A 12,691-nucleotide genomic window follows, 5' to 3' on the forward strand; every position below is an offset into this window, starting at 1 on the left:
TTAAGATTATAGGCCTGTCAGGTAGCCTCCTGGGTCCTCAGCTCCCTCACTTGTAAAATGGATATAGGTTGAACATATTAAACCATATATGCTAAGCCTAAGGATATAACAAGTTTGGAGTGTTAAATAGAACAGGTTTAGATAAAATGCTTTTAACATCTGAAAATAATTATACTATTTTATTTAGAAATGAAAATAACCTAATTTTTTGCTTGTTAGATAAATACTAAAAGTTCATATGTTTAAAATGCATAGGATATTTACCTGTTAAGGAAAATACATAGATATCATGGACTTCCCTGTCCTGAATCCTAGAGTTTTGAGTTCAGTTCCAACCCTCATTAGCTGTTAATTTTGGCAAGTTACTTCTAAACAAACTGAAAGATGGGGAGGGAGTTGAATTGGGTGACTTGTTCCAACCTGAATCTAAGAATACAAAAGGATGTCTCTGTATTGTTAGGCATTAGTTACATGTCCGACTATTATATCACATCTGTTCACTTCTGACAGCGCTGTGAGTGAGTGAGTGAGTGAGTGAGTGAAGTCACCCAGTCGTGTCCGACTCTTTGCGACCCTGTGGACTGTAGCCTACCAGGCTCCTCGCTCCATTGGATTCTCTAGGCAAGAGTACTGGAGTGGGGTGCCATTTCCTTCTCCAGGGATCTTCCCAACCAGGGATCGAACCCGGGTCTCCCGCATTCCAGGCAGACGCTTTAACCTCTAAGCCACCAGGGAAGCCAAATCACTAAGTGCCTCCTACTAGCCTTTTTATTGCACTTTTTCCCTCTTTCAAACAAGTTATGGCAAGCAGTCTGCAAAATGATCCCTGATGATCCTTGGATCCTGATAGTGATGCTTTTGTAAAGTCTCCATCCACAGTAAATCAGGGCTGGTTTATGTCACCGATATCCTATAATGGAAGGGACATTGTTTGACTTCCATGATGGGTGATAAAGGCATTGCAGCATCTACCTTGGTGTCATGAATCTCTTACACTCTTGCACAAAGCATTTGACATGCTGTAAGGTTACCCAAGCAGAAAGGATGGACACTCTCATGTAAAGGCACTAAGGTCTCCCACTGATAGAGAGCAAAAACTTGCCAACCACAAGTTGAATGAGTTGGGTAATCAGCCATCCTAGTTGTCTGATACTCTCCTGGATTTAGCACAAGAAGTTCTATATCCTTGGAAACCCCTCCATCTCATGCAAAACTGAATGGATGCCTACTCTCTGAGTGAGTCACCTTGGAAGAGGATCCTGGAGCTTCTGCTGACATCTGGCTAAACTTTCTGAGCCAGAACTGCCTAGCCAAGCCACGTTAACACTTCTGACTCTCAAAAACTGTAAGAGATGATAGTTATTCTTATTTTACATGTATAAGTATTGGGGCAATGTGTTAGGAATAAATAAAACACTAAGTCTTATTTCTGGAACAAAGTGAAAAATACCACTTAATTCCATCACTTTTCATTGTGCATTGCACACTCGCCAATGGGGTAGTGGGTTAAACTCCACCCTATGCTCTGTTTACTAGTTCCTGTGGGTGGGGTTTCATCTGCCAGAGAGGGAGCCTTTTCTAATTTGCACAGAGTCTACACAGACTAACTGGAGGCCCTAATTGAAGGACACTGCCCTTCAAGCCTATTTACACCTCCTTTCACACTAGTCTCCTAGCACATCTTTGCACAGGAGGAAAAAAGTACCTATTTCAGTTCCTCAAATGAGCTAAATAACTGTAAGCTCTTTCTGCCTCAAGACCTTAGCTCATGGTATTTCTTCCTCATAGAACATTTTAATTTCCTCCCCACCATCCAAACTTCCATCAGCTAATTCCCACTCATCTTTAAGATTTATGTTTATACAGTTTGCATGCAATTTTTATTTACACTGTTTCCTGCCACACTGCTCTGTGGCCGCTGCTCCTCTCTTTCAGGCAGTGCCACAATCAGTGACGCACATTTGTGTGTGGTCCGTGCCTCCTCCCCAACCAAAGGAGCCAATACACAAGGACAAGGCGGCCTGGCTCTGGCTCCGCTTCACGTGCAGCACAGGCCTGGGCCCTGAAAGGTCTGCAATGAATATTTGAAGAGAGAAATTTAGCAAGTCCTGTGTGTTAAAATATACTAGAGCTTATGATACTGGTTTTTGAAAGTCACTAACACCCAGTTCTGTGTGTGTGTGCCTAGCCTATTTTTACATAAATATTGATGTGTACACATGGGATACTATTATTATAGAATTTTACGAAGTCTGAAATCTCAATCATTTACATCTTGGACATACTCAGAGGAATAAGTATACTTAAATTTCAAATCAAACAAAATTATGCCCTAAATTTAGGACATGAATCTTAATCTGCAAGTGAATGTTGAAGAAGAAGAAAGTGACAATTTGTAAGGGAATGCTTAGTGTAAGCATGACTCTTATTCTAGATGAAAGATTTCCAAACATGTGGAATACAAAGGTAACAGCGGTGAAACTGAAAAATTGAGAACTTAGTTGAACAATTTTTTTTTAGTATTGAAGCTTATTTTTTAAAGGAAACATTTAAAACCTTGCTCCATCATCTTCAAATCACACAGCACTTTGCTCTGATATAATTTTTGCTGCATCAGAATCTATAAGAGTAGACAAAACTGAAGATAACCTGCTCCTCATTAAACACTGCCTTTTCAACTAAAATAAAATTGATGCTATTTTTAAGAGTGTACCTTTTATAATTCAGATTTCATTTTCAATTTTTTATGAATATACTTTCTTGTTCATAGTGCTTGTACTTAATTTATTAGAATGGTATACATTTAACATTCATATTTTTGTAATTTAACTTGATTTTTTTTACTATGCTTATACATATATGTGCTAGGTATCAAATATTCAGTTTCATTTGTTTTAAAATGTTATAGTGTGAACATTCTTCCAAAATACTGCTAATACTACCATTTTATTAAAGTAAAATCCTTAAGTATACATAGTTCGGAGTATTTTGGGGGAATTCAATTACTAAAACACAATCTCTTCTATCCAGGAGTCTGTGATTTAGCAAAGATAGAAAATCTCTATGAAAGGTCCTCTAACCTTAAGCAAGTTTTTGAAGGTATAAGAGTTAAATGGATGACATCCCAGGAAGAGGGGGCAGCAGGAGTGAAAACAAGAAGGGAAAAAACAAAAATATGAGTATTAATGTGAGACACGGAAGCAGGCAAAGGCAGGATCTACGGATATTTATGCTTACAGAAGTATGGTCAGGCAGCTGTCAAATGACTCATGCTCACAACACTGACCACCATTTTCTTTCTTTCTTTCTTTCTTTTTTGCTACTAGTGGCTTTTCCTTTAGCTGCTACTGGGAACAGTTTTATATTGCGTATGTGCATGTATGTATGGGAATCATACGCATGTGGCTTGAGTCTCGCCTAAGTAGCTGACCCTCAGGCCTCTGTTTGATCATGATTTATACATTGTACAGCAGCCCAGACATCCGGAAAGAATATTATAGAAACTGCAAAGACAAATATGGAAAAAAGATATGCTTGGCTCACAAGCCAAACTGGATTTCTTAATGGGTATGGAAACCAGGTCCCAATCAAGGGGTCCAGTCTCCAGGCCAGGTGATGAGATGCTGACACATGCTCTGTTGCAGTCCAAATAAACCCAGGAGGCTGAACTGCATCGTCCTGTCTGCTCAGCGTTCTCTAAATAAGTGCTCTCCCTTATCCACGCGTGCATGAGTACACACCCCATGCACATTCTAAAAAGAACTCAGTGTCAGGAAGTTTGTTCTGATCTTGCTTGAGTCTAATATACCACAGTAAAGAGGGGAGGAAAGGAAACTTGTAATCAACTCAATAACAATGATCTTCTAACGCAAATGTTGGGTGCTCTTGATATATTATCTCAAATGTTATTATTCTTACTCTTGCAAGTCTCTATTTGCAGTGCAATGAACTGAAGTTTGAATCTTAGTCCTTTTACTAATGAACTGTGTGGCCCTGGAGAGTGAGTGGTGGAAACAGAAAGCAGCTTGCTTAGAGGTGAAAATTTAATGCATGTAAAGAGTTGATACACTCATGCACTCTTATTGCAGCCCTAGGCTCATGATAGAATCACATTATATTTATTTAGGTCTATGTCCAATGCTGTATAGTTATAACCTTTTAACTCCCCTGCTACATAAATCCCCCCAAACCTGTTTCTCAACCCATGTTAAACTTTCAACTTAAAAACAAAATAACCATTTCATTGCCAACCATCTCTCTCAGCCAAAAGGAGGCAACAAATGCAGTCTTTTAGCCAGAACAAAGCCAGTGCTCATAAGGCACAAGGGAAAATGGACTAGGATAAGCAACTTGCAGTTTCTATCACACTGGCTGAAAGGAAATTTGACCTCACCAACAATGCTTATGATTTGGTTATTGATAAACTGTTTCAGGAATAAAGCATGGAGTATTAAAAATTATTTCCTGGTAGTGAGCATGTGAATGGTGTGGAGTGGACAAGAGTGTTAGTCACGCAGTCGTGTCTGACTCTTTGTGCCCCCCAACAACTGTGGACTGTAACCTACCAGGCTCCTCTGTCCATGGAATTCTCCAGGCAAGAATACTGGAGTGGGTTGCCATTCCCTTCTTCAGGGGATCTTCACAACCCAGGGATTGAACCTGGGTCTCCTGCATTGCGGGCAGATTCTTGAGCCACCGGGGAAGCCATGTGAATTGCACCAAAATAAAAATAATTACTAAAGACAAAGTAATTTGCCTTAGGGATGAATGCATGCATTTCATGCATGTATTCTTTGGATTTCTTCTAGAATGACCACAGCATAAACTTCCTCCTGCACAGTACTTGCCTTCCAGTGCTTCCTTAGAACCAGGTTGATGACCTCTCCTTAGAGGGGCTTAGTGAACCAGTCAAGCAAAGTCTGCTCTACACAATCACATTCCATGTATCAGAACATACAGTTGCAAAGTTACGCTGTAGTGAACTTGGTTTATTGTATGTACACTAAGCCCTAACCCCTCTATGAGCATTGTGTGTACACCACACTCTGCCCATTGCTTCATATGGCAACTGGCTCTTAATGAGTGCTGAACAAATATTTGCTGAGTTAAATGTCAGTTTCTAAACTAAGTTTCTCTTATTATTTAGTATGTTCCTGGTACAGAGCAGGCACTCAGAATAAAAAATGAATTTGTGAATGAATGAGGGTAAAAAAAACACATGAGCAAGGAGATAAAACTAACACCCTTTTCTGTGGGGATTATCCTAATTTCACAGATAATAGCTGCCAGAAAAGTGAAAGATTTCTCCAACAATCTCTCCAGGCTACTAAGTGATGAGATTGAGGTTTAAGTTCAAGAATGACTGGCTGTAAATGCCATGCTCTTGACTCAAGATTTCTTTGGCTTAGCTCTTAAGGCTCCAAAGCATGGACAATGCCAAATGTGCTTTTCATTTTTTTTGCAAAAGCATATAAATTTAAAAGCTCCTTAAATAGCCTGATATTTACCCAACTTCTAGTATCTGCCTTGGGAATTTTTCAGCTAGAAAGGGAGTTGAAATATCTTTTGTAGAATGAGTCTATTTGGTAATATAAAGATGCAATTAACAGAATGTTACACACTTCCTGAAGAAATCTGGCTGTTATTGGGTTAAAAACTATGAGGTTCAACCTATGCCCCTAAACAATTGCCCTAGGATGTCCTCTCCCCCCACCACCCTCAGGAATAACTGGTACAGCAATTACCAGGGTTCAAGGATATATCCTTACTCTCTCTAGAGTCCAGAGGCAATGGAGCTGTTTTCTGTAAGAACACAGATGGTTCCTTTATGCTTGTTCTGTGACCCAAGCAGACAGACTATTCACAATGTCAAATCCATTGCCCCTCACAATGACCTTTGAGTGCCAAGGTCAGCGTATGCTTGTTCCCTGTGAAAGCATATATTATGGTGGGTGCTCCAGTATACAAGGCCTCTCAAGGATCCTGATTTCAGAGCATGCCTCTGCCATCCTCGGGACTCACGGTCCTTCAGCAGCATTAATGATCCCAGAATAGCCAAAATATAATGGGCTGCTGGGAAGCTTAGACTGTGAGGCCATCTGGAATGAGTTTGGAGCCAGGGCCCACCTGTGATGCATTAGGCCTCAACTCCAGAACCGGCTTGGTGGAGACGAGCAGCTAGGGCTGCTAACTGAGGAACCTGGGGGAGTGTAATTAGAGAAGGGTGATTTTGGAGCACAGGGCTTGCCAGGATCTTCATGTCTCCCGAGAGTGTGCAGGCAGGCTGTCTGCCGAAAGGGTTTTAAGTTTCCACATTGTGAAAGGAGAAAATGACTATATATAAAGATGGTTTGTCTTTTCCTCAGACAACCCAGTGACAGAGCAGAACTGTCTCTCAGATTACACCACTGGGCCAAAAAATGGTGAAGTTTGGCGTGCTGGACCTGAGGCTTGGAGGTCAAACAGCCTAAGTTCTAATCTTAGCTCTCACTCCCTTTGCTGGGTGATCTCTTTCCCTCAGTTTTCTCATCTGGTTTATAATGCCCATCATTTGCGTGGACTGCTGTAACAATACCATAGAAGAGTGGATTCTAATTCTCACTATTCTGAAGGCTGACAAGTCAAAGCGCAAGGTACTGGCAGATCAGGTTCCTAGTGAGAACCAGCTTCCTAACTTATAGACCGTTCCCTTCTCACTATGTCCTCACATGGCAAAGAGGAGAGGGGGAGAGGAAGTGAGAGAAGGAGAAGAGAGAGGACTTTTCTCTTCTTTGTCTTATGGCTACACTAATCCCATAATGGGGGCCCTACCCTCATGACTTTGTAATCATAATTATCTCCAAAGGTCCCACCTCCAAATACCATCACTGTATTAGGTGTTGGGGCTTCCCAGGTGGCTTAGTGGTGAAGAATCCACCTGCCAATGCAAGGAGACTCGGGGGACATGGGTTCGATCCCTGGGTCAAGAAGATGCTCTGGAGGAGGAAATGGCAACCCACTCCAGTATTCTTGCCTGGAAAATCCCATGGACAGAGGAGCCTGGTGGGCTACAGTCCTAGGGGGTTGCAAAGAGTGGGACACAACTGAGTGACTGAGCACACACACACATTAGGTGTTAGGGCTTCAAAATATAAATTTGGGAGAAGACAATACAGATATTCAGTCAGTAACAGTCTCCTTGTGAGAATCTACTATAATAGATTTTATATATGTTGGTTTTAATTTTCTGGACAACATAAAAGGGAGATATTAACTTCGTTATTTTACAAGAAAAATCAAACAAAACTGAAACCCAGAGGGGAAGAGTAACATGTACAAAGTCACAAGAATTTGAACTCCAGTTCAATAGGCTTCAGTGCTCCTGTTTTTTTCACCATGACATGCTAACTTGGTTGAAAGAGAGGTTAAATTACATAACCAAGATTCTCTCTTATCTTGTGAAAAAAAAGTCACTTTTTTAGAATGAGTTGATTTGTGTTAGCCCCTTAAGAAAAACAAATTGCCTCAAAGGAAACTCATATTAAAATTTTAGATGCTAATAAATAGAAAGGGCCTATGCTCATTTGGGCTTCCCAGGTGGCACAGAACCTGCCTGGCAATGCAGAAGGCATAAGAGACGCTAGTTCAATTCCTGGGTCAGGAAGATCCTCTGAAGAAGGGCGTGGCAACTCACTGCAGTATTCTTGCCTGGAGAATCCCGTTGACAGAGGAGCCTAGCAGGCCACAGTCCATAGGCTAGCACAGTCTAATGTGATGGAAGCAACTTAGCATGCGCATGCACACATACTCATCTGGCTCACCTCTGATGGGTGAGAAATTGGATGTACAGAGAATAGAAGGGGCCTACATAAATTCACACCACATAGTATAGCAGATTCAGAATTTAAACCCAGAATTTTTGGACTCATTCCCAGCTCTCTTTCCCCCAGTATTATACTTGCTTAGTTAAAATGACTTGTCTATCAGATAAAAGTCAGTTCTTAGATTTTTGAGTTCAACTTGAATTTCTGAATTCAAGTTCCCAAGAGGGGTCATTATTTTTACTATTGTTTAAATGCAAATACGATCTCACCAACAGGTCAGAATATTCTGAGCTATTTTGTTTTCCAGGTTTAAGGTTTTGACTTAGTAATTTCAAATTGGGATTTTCCCTTACAAGTCTACTTATGAAAAATTTTGCAACATTTCCCATCTACCATAATAATATCCCTGACTGTATGAAGACCAGAAAACACAAATCTGCAGAGGGATCATAATTTGTTTCAAAATTTAGTTGGTATGGGCAGCTATACAAAGAACTTTTACATATAATTCTGTGAAACCTGCCTTTTCATTTAGAATAGCTTTTGAAAAATTAATTTTTCTCATTATCAATTCAAAGTTTTCTTGTGCTTATGTAAAGAGTAAAATGATAAATGTTCATAGATTGACATAAACCTGGCATTGTATAACTATTGGCAGTTTTTTCTGTCAGTGCAATGAAATGTCATAAATACAAATGAATTAATTTCAACAATGGGCACCTTTTTCACCAAATTAATAGAATCCAGTGAAAAACTTGTGAAGTTCATTCAGACAAAGATGAAATGCTGATACCACCATTTTATACTCAAAAAGTTAAACATGGAAGATAAAAGTGTTTGGAACACATGTATACCTGGTATACCTGTGGCGGATTCATTTTGATATTTGGCAAAACTAATACAATTATGTAAAGTTTAAAAATAAAATAAAATTTTAAAAAATGTTTTTGTGATGGTTATGCAAACAACAATTTTGTAGAACACAGCATTGTGAAAACAATATTCTTACCAAATTAAGTCTCTATGGTACTGTGCAAATATACTTGGAATTGGTTGTGGTAACACATAATTTCCGCTTTACCCCAACTCAATCATATTCTACAATTGAAATGGAATTTATAGTTATCAAAAGTTATTGTTTTAACAAATTTAAAATTTTAAAAATTGTGGCAACATTAATGTTCAATAAAATATATATATTCAATACTACATATAGTGTATATATAGAATAATAAATATGCAGAATTAATAATTCTATATGTAGAATATATATATATTCTAAATAGGAGGAGACTGGAATTCACCACCACACAAGCAAGGGAGAAACTGAATAGATTAGTCGTTGAGAACTCAAACTGTCTGCAACATGGAACTTTGAAAAGTTTTAATTGCATTTTGGAATGTCTCAACTTGAGGAAAGAATCTTTTGATGAAGCTCCTATTTCTAATTGGATAAATGTGTATTCTATTCCAGAACCAAATGACATTGAGAACATCTACACTTCTGAAACATAAATTTGGTAAAAATAATCATAAATAGAGACAACCTAATTGGTCAGTTTTGTCTTCTAAAAATATTTTTCAAAGAAAGTTTTTCAAATTGGAATAAATGATAGAACCCATGAAAATATTTAGGCTATGCACATTTTAATACACACAAAAATAAAAATTATGTATTCATTTAACAAAATTTCCTCTAAACTCACTAGATGCTTCAATACTTATAGTTTCCTCAAAAATATTATCTTAAAAAAATTTATATAGAATTTATTAACTCAAAAATAAAACTTAGAGACTATGTCATCCAATTGTATCAAAAAGCTAAATAATAAGACTACTGAAAAAATTAATTCTGCAGAAAAACACCAATAATATAGTACCACAGAGGGTGGTACGATAAAGAATTAAAGAGGGTGGTACAATAAAGAAATTGATTGAGGGTATGTGTAATTATTTTAAATTTATTTTTTCCTTTTAAAATCCCATTTTCACTATAAAAAATTTCTAACACAAACATAAATAAAAGAATATAATGGACTCCCATCCACCCAGCAATACATAGCTTCACAACTATCAAACAAGGCCGATCTTGTATCCTCTATACCCCCTACACAAGTATGGTCTGTTTTAAGTTAACTATTTGGCCACAAGTGTAGATTATTTTCTTTTCCTTATATAGTTTTTAATTATTCTTTTAACTTTTACTGAAGTATTGTTGCTTTACAATGTTGTGTTAGTTGTGTACAGCAAAGTGAATCAGCTATATATATATATATATATACACACACATATATTTATCTTCATTTTTGGATTTCTTTCCTGTTTATGTCACCACAGAGCATTGAGTAGAGTCCTTATGTTTCTTTCTAACGCTCACCTAAACCATATAAAGAAAATTTTAATTATTAGAGATATTAGTCTCCGACTTATCTTATTAGTAGGAGATGACTGAGCAACTTCACTTTCACTTTTCACTTCCATGCATTGAGAAGGAAATGGTAACCCACTCCGGTGTTCTTGCCTGGAGAATCCCAGGGACGGGGGAGCCTAGTGGGCTGCCGTCTATGGAGTCGCACAGAGTCGGACACGACTGAAGCGACTTGGCAGCAGTAGCAGCAGTCTTATTTTAACAGTTTTATTTTTAAAAATAATATAAGAAGAGAATTCCAGAAAACATCCCCTTCTGTTTCATTGTGTTGGGAAGTGCAGCGCAAAATAGCCTTGAAGGAGAAGGTCCTTGGGAAAATGGCAGAGGGCCAGAAGTACCCAGGCTTTGCGATAGCTGAAAAACATCTCCTGCTTTTAGCTATGCTCGGTGCCAAGATTTAATAATATTAAAGATGTTGCCTGAGAAACTGGGTCATGGGATAAACACCTGGGTCATTTAGAACGCGCTGTCCTTGAAATATCTTTTATTGATTATGTCTTAACCCCGTACATGCTGTGCTGGCCATATACTCTTAAGCTCTTTGTTCCTGCTTCTATAAAAAGGCTTGACTGCAGAAATAAATTTGTCAGTCCTTGCAAGAGACTGTCTGAGTGTTGTTCTTTCAGGTTCGTCGTTTCCATGTCCCGGGGAGAAAATCCTCACACATTGACTATGCTAAAGCCTTTGTGTGAATCACAACAAACTGTGGAAAATTCTTAGAGATGGGAGTACCAGACCACCTTACCTGTCTCCAGAGAAACCTGTATGCTGGTCAAGAAGCAACAGTTAGAACTAGACATGGAACAACTGATTGGTTCAAAATGGAGAAAGAGTATGACAAGCCTGCATGTTGTCACCCTGCTTTTTTAGCTTATATGCAGAGTGCTATGCTATGCTATGCTAAGTCACTTCAGTCGTGTCTGACTGTGTGTGACCCCATAGATGGCAGCCACCAGGCTCCCCCATCCCTGAGATTCTCCAGGCAAGAACACTGGAGTCGTTGCCATTTCCTTCTCCAATGCATGAAAGTGAAAAGTGAAAGCGAAGTCGTTCAGTCGTGTCCGACTCCTAGCGACCCCATGGACTGCAGCCCACCAGGCTCCTCCATCCATGGGACTCTCCAGGCAAGAGTACTGGAGTGGGGTGCCATTGCCTTTTCCGATATGCAGAGTACATCATATGAAATGCCAGACTGGATAAATCACAAACTGGAATCAAGATTGCCGGAAGAAATATCAATATCCTCAGATAATACCACTCTAAGGGCAGAAAGTGAAGATGACCTAAAGAGGCTCTTGATGAGAATGAAAGAGGACAGTGAAAAAGTTGACTTAAAACACTCAGAAAACTAAGATAATGGCATCCAGTCCCAACACTTCATGGCAAATACAAGGGGGAAAAGTGGAGATAGTGTCAGATTTTCTTTTCTTGGGCTTCAAAATCACTGCAGATGGTGACTGCAGCCATGAAATTAAAAGATGCTTGCTCCTTGGAAGCAAAACAATGACAAACCTAGACAGCATATTAAAATGTAGAGAGATGACTTTGTTGACAAAGGTCTGTATAGTCAAAGCTATGGTTTTTCAAGTAGTCACATATGGATGTGAGAATTGGACCATAAAAAAGGCTGAGCACTAAAGAACTGATGATCTCAAATTGTGCTGGAGAAGACTCTTGAGAGTCCCTGGGACTGCAAAGAGATCAAAACAGCCAATCCAAAAGGAAATAAACACTTAACATTTACTGGAAGACTGATGCTGAAGCTGATACACCAACACTTTGGCCACCCTAAGCAAAGAGCCAACTCATTGGAAAAGACCCTGTGCTGGGAAAGATTGAAGGCAAAGGAGAAAGTGGTGGCAGAGGATGAGATGATTAGATAACATCACTGACTCAATGGATGTGAATTTAAGCAAATTCTGGGAGATAGTGAAGGACAGTGGAGCCTGGTGTGCTGCAGTCCATGGGGTTGAAAAGAGTTGGACACAAGTTAACAACTGAACAACAACAAGAATTATTTACAGGTTGGTGAATCTGTTAGCCAATCAAGTACTTAAAAAAATATGTAAGTTTAATTATTTTAATGTACTCAGAGCATCCCAGTTTAGATAATAAATTAATGTCACTATCCATAAAGACAGATGAAGGCATCTGGCTCGTTCTGTGAAATGTAGCCTCCCCAAATTTGTCCTGTGTCCAGTGAAGATTAAAAATTATTATACCTACAACTATGAGTCTCTCTCAATAAAAAGCTTTTATAATGATGGGGACAAATCTGCAAATTCTGAGAGGCCAGAAATGACACCTTCTCACTTGATTTCTCTGGATTAAGTGAGCCAGGGCATCCTTGTTTAAATTTCCTTCCCAGGAGAGCTCACAAACCAAGGAAAATTACACAAATAGGTCTCCTGTACCAACTAGACCTGGGACAGGGGTTTTCTTTATCCAGTCAACAAAAAAT

General features: G+C 39.0%; 1 non-coding gene across 1 annotated transcript; it reads right to left on the minus strand.

Moving 5' to 3' along the window:
• Positions 1-663: 663 nt before the first annotated feature.
• Positions 664-735, minus strand: TRNAS-GGA (transfer RNA serine (anticodon GGA)). Its single transcript has one exon. It is a non-coding gene; the product is annotated as a tRNA-Ser (tRNA).
• Between the last annotated feature and the right edge of the window lie 11,956 nt (positions 736-12,691).

Source organism: Bos mutus, chromosome 3, assembly GCF_027580195.1.
Source record: "Bos mutus isolate GX-2022 chromosome 3, NWIPB_WYAK_1.1, whole genome shotgun sequence".
NCBI classification, from domain to species: Eukaryota; Metazoa; Chordata; class Mammalia; order Artiodactyla; family Bovidae; genus Bos; species Bos mutus.